Below are 5,285 nucleotides of genomic sequence, written 5' to 3'. Positions count from 1 at the left end.
TTTTTGACCAACAGACCTTAATCATCTTAAATGGAGCAATGCTTTTGTGACATGCTCATTCCGTCATCCACACCTGTTTTCTGAGCTCCAATATGTCCTTCTGGGATCCAAGAAGATCCAGGAATGTCAACAGCCCACTTTGTGGATTGGCCGACAGACCTGCCACATGACCATAGAGATCTCAGCTGGCCCACTCTGCATCTTTCTACAGAGCTCTATGAGTGGGGCTTTGGCGAGTTCACCTCTCTGTAGCACCCAGGGGAGCGTGAGTGTCACCTGCCTCTGTGGGAAGGAAACAGCTCCTGGACCTTTCTGGTTTCTGGGTTGTATCCACCCCGGGATGCAGCTGTCACTTTGGGCAAAGTTCAGGCAGTACCTCTGTGTTGAGGCAGAGGGCAGGTTTTCACAAGGCCTCCTGAAGGAGGAAATAATCAATTGGGGTCAAGTGTTCCAGTAGAGCAAGCAGTGGGTTGCACAATCGGCCAGCAGATACGGGCTGTGCCGAGAGAGGGCTGGTCCGGGTATCAAATGCTGCCAGTAGACGGGGGGCACGGACAGGGAGGACCAGGCTGGCTCTGTGCCTGGAGAACCATTAATCGGCTATTTCCTGCACACCCCACACTGGGGATCGAGCCCGCAAATCCAGGCAGGGACCCTGACAGGGAATCGAACCATGACCGCCTGGTTCATAGGTCAATGCCCAACCACCGAGCCATGCCGGGCGGGCAAAGAAAAGTCTAGATTAAAAAAAAAAAGAATTATGACAAATTCAAGGGATAGAGGAGAAACAGGGATAATTTCAATTCCAGTTGCATGAACCTGAGCAGACACACGCACGCACCGGCCAACAATGCTCCCACAAAGACTTCCGTCTGTCATGCACAGAACTCCTAGACACACTCTCAGCCACTCTCCTTCCCTAGACTCTCCTCCCTGCAGACCCACTGCACACAGCACAGACCCCCCACACCCCCACTGTCCTGTACAGCCATCAGATAAACAGTCCCCTTAGGAAGCTGATTAATAAAACTATTTTATCTATAATTACACTTGACTGATAATAATGTCCTCAGAGCCTGCATGGTTAGATGGACTCAGATTGTAACGTCCAGATTAGGCCTGAACTCCCTTTGAACTCCGGCCACGCTCCTGGTCTCTCCAGCTCAGAGATCACTAATGGCTCCAGCTGGATTCGCCCCGTGGAACCGGGCGGGCAAGGAGAATTCCAGCTCCCCGCGGCTCTCTGTTCTGCCCGACGCTGTACAGATGGTATCTGTGGACACACGGGCTAACACGAGGAGGGAGGCCCAAGTCAAATGACCGCCTCCTGGGAGCCCACCGTGGCGTACCTTGGTGGGTCTGTTCTCACACCAATGCCAAGCTCAGATTCCAAGGAGGAAGTCGCTGCGGATGAACGCTGCCTCGCAGACGGACACTTGAAAAGACACCGTGTTTAATTCCTGGGTCTTGGGCTCTTGGGGTCAGGCTCCAGGGAGCCATAATTAACTCTTTAAAGAGTTCCCGGTGTCCTGCAGGTAGTAAAATGCCTGATTCTTTATGATGTAACGCTCAATGGAGGCAGCAAGGAGGCCTTTTAGGCTAATTACACGTTAGAATGAGGTTAATGACATGCCGGGGATTCTTTGCAGGGCTCCTCTGACATTGACAAGTCACTTAGTAACATACTAGGGCTAAAGGCAGTGATGGCCTTAAAAGATGACGAGGCCCTGACATCATTCCCTATATCTCATCTCTTCCTTGGGACTAGATCCCCGATTTCCAGGAATTAAGAGGTCTACATTTTTAAAAAATCCTCACCTGAGGATATATTTACTGATTTTTAGAGAAAGGGAATGGGAGAGGGGGAGGGATGTGAGAGAGAAACATGGATTGGTGGCCTCCCACATGCGCCCTGACTGGGCATCGAACCCGCAACCTCCTTTTGAGCTACTCTGCTGGGGCAAAAGGTATACATTTGAAACTGAGATTCCACAGCATGGGCCTGTAGGCGTGGGTCTCAACACGCTCCTATGCGTTTTATATCCTTGAGTCAAGGACGATAGAAAAAGCCTGCTACCTAAGGGGATACGGTACTTCTGGAAGGAGCAGACAGCATGGAGGCACAAAATCCATAACCCAGAGGCGGATGAAAAGGAACAACAGGGTTACAGGGGAATGTCCAATGCGCAGGGGTGAGTTCCGGTAGCAGCCGCCGGCAGGAGCGGAGCACTGCTGTGAGTCCACCCGCAGGCGACCACCTGGCGATGACAATCACACAGGGAGGCCCAGCAGCTACTCCTCCGGCCTCTGTTCAGGGCCGGGCCGGCGCTTGGCCCGCTGCACAGCTGTCCCGTGGACTGCAGCCTGGACTCCAGGGTTACTTTACCGACTCCCCAACAGCACGGAGCGGAGCCTCAGGGTTACCTTGGCACGTGAAAGAAGGTGCCCTTTTCCTCCTGGCGGAAGGATTGGGGCAAGGCCAGCTCTGCCCATCGGATGCCAGTGTCTGCTCTCCCACCAGCTGCCCTTTTCCCTCCGCACACGCAGACGCTCAGCACCTACCTCCGCTCACCGGTGCCTCCCGACTGGGCTGGGCGCGGGTCCTCTGCTGTGGTCATCGCTCTGCTCAGAGAAGGCCCCGGCTCAGGGGACGCCCCCTCCTCAGCGAGAAGGACTCCGCATGGCTGCCTCCAGGCCGGGGACCCCTCCTCTGGGTGTCCCAGCCCCGAGGAGGCTCCCAGATGCAGCCGGGTCCCAGGTTGGCAGCCGGCAGGTGGGGCGCCCACCTCCACAGTGCCCACGCGGTGGCAGAAGGCTAGGCGAGCCTCCTGTTCCGATGGGAGCTACCAGAGGCGGCGGCGGAGACCCGGGGAGACACCTGCTCGCTCCCCGAATGCTGCCGAGGGCTGAGCCAGCTGCCGGGCCGTGGTCTACCGCGGAGGCCGGCGTGGTGTCTGGAGAAGCCACGGAGAAATGTGTCAGACAGAGCTTGTCAGCACCTCAGCGCCCTGCCAAACAGTAATTAGCAGCGCCTGGTGCCACCCCGGGAGAGCGAGGGTAATCGCTGCTCCCTCACTTTATAGAAGGGTAAGTGGAGGCCCCGGGAGGTCAGGGAACCACCTGAGCCAGTCAGAGGCTGCCCTGGGCCCTGAGAGAGGCTGACTCAGAGGTTACCCTGGAGCTTGGGTGAAGCCAGGCCCGTGGGGACACCCCAGGCAGCTCTTCCCCAGAGAGATTGTGGGCCCCAACAGTTGGGGAGCCTTCTGTCTTCCTCGGGGTTCCCTCTCTCTCTCAGCTGGGCCTCCCCGTCACCCTGTCTGACTCTGTTTTCTACACTGGCCCGGTGGGCCTTTGTCTAGAGGGGGGGGGGACGGGGACGCTAGTCCCCGTGCGAAGAAGAGAAACATCTCCCAGCTGTTCATGCCGGGCGGGCTGCCGCCTGCATTTCCCGTGTGAGGTTCACAGAGCACGTTAGCCTAGTCCAGTGATGGCGAACCTATGACACGGGTGTCAGAGGTGACACGCGAACTCATTTTTTCGGTTGATTTTTCTTTGTTAAATGGCATTTAAATATATAAAATAAATATCAAAAATATAAGTCTTTGTTTTACTATGGTTGCAAATATCAAAAAATTTCTCTATGTGACATGGCACCAGAGTTAAGTTAGGCTTTTTCAAAATGCTGACAGGCCGAGCTCAAAAGCTTAGCCATCACTGGCCTAGTAGGAGCTCCAAGACGTTGTCCAGGAAAGAAACCTGTTTGGTTCTGCTTACCCAGCATTGCCCAACCCTGGGAGCCACTTTTCCCAGTAACATCCATTAGCGTAGCACGCGGCTCGTGTTCCACCGGACATGCCCTGGGAAACCCTGGGGAGACGGTCAGTTCGCCAGGAGAGGGGACTCGGTCTCTTTCTCAGGGGGGTTCCCTGCGCCACCCGCTCGGGCAGGCTCAGTAAGTTGGGCAGAATTGAGTGGCGCCATCATTTCCCTAGTTCCTCAGGCAGGAAAGCCTGAAGTCATCTTTAATACTCATCCCTCAGAGCCCTTGCCCCAAGCCAGCCACCACGTCCCGTGGACCCCTCCCCTCCTGTGATGCCTCTCTCATATCTCTTCCTCTCTTCTTACCCCTCCATAGGCAAGGTCTTCCCTGGCCACCCTCTCCCACATCACTCTTCCTGGCAGAGTGGCCTGTGTGGCTCACTCCATAAACAGTACCCCTAGTGACTGCTGCAATTATGCAATATGGCCGCGCCCCCCCCCCCTTACTTCACATTAGTTTTCTTTATCTAGTACTTTCCACTAGTTAACATTGTGTTTACTTATATATTTATTTGCTTGTGGATTACCTCCAGGACATCAGCTAAGGGCCATGCAGGTTGCTCACTGCACAAGGAACCTGGGCCAGATGTGACTTAGTGCTTTTTGGTGTCATTCTGAATCCACAGATTGATGGCAAATCCCAGGGTACAGCAAGGGGGACGAGGTGGAAATCCAGCCAGAGTCCGCCTTCTAAGCTGAGTTTCCTGGAAGGGCCCACACTTCCCATGAAGATGCCATTACCCAGGCAGTGCTCGGGGGAGGTCTGCCTGACCAACTCTGCACTCGTGGGCTGCGTCCACCCAGAGGGGACCCTTTGTGTAATTTTCACAAAGGCACCCTGTGGGCCAGCCCCTCTTCTATAGAATGTAAGCTCCATGAGTTGGGTCAGGCAGACCCATGAGAGGGTGACATTGGAGCTTCCTGTCACCAGAATGACCTTGGTATTAGCTAAAGTGATTTGATCTCTGTTCCCTGAGGACAGCCCATGCATTCCTAAGGGTCCCCAACCTTTAGATCATACTCTCCTTTAAGTTTGAATTTTTGTGTCCGTTTTTCTCCACTTATATAGATTCTATTTTCCCTTCAGTGTTTCCCTGGACGCTGATTTCCTGCAGCAGCCTTCTCAGGGCCATCAGCTTCTTCACTGACACCTAACGCACCTCCAACATGTTAACCCATCCTGTGCGCGGCCCTTAGCACTGCCTTGTAACCTGGCATTGCCTTATAACCTTTTGCTGTATCTTTCCTGAATCCACACCTAGACTGTAAACCCTTGTACACATTATGAACGCAATAGATGTTTGTTGATGACAAAGATATATCCTCTAACACAGGCTAGATGAGGACTGGAAAATCGCTTTTATCTCACAGACCAAATTAAACTGATGACTGTGGCTGCCTGAAGAGTTAGAAGGATTCTGATGTTATGTAGAAAGAGGGCCATGATCTCTTTTTTTATTTTTAAT

This window comes from Myotis davidii, unplaced genomic scaffold (assembly GCF_000327345.1).
Source record: "Myotis davidii unplaced genomic scaffold, ASM32734v1 scaffold94, whole genome shotgun sequence".
Taxonomy (NCBI): Eukaryota; Metazoa; Chordata; class Mammalia; order Chiroptera; family Vespertilionidae; genus Myotis; species Myotis davidii.
This window is presented reverse-complemented; position numbering follows the sequence as displayed.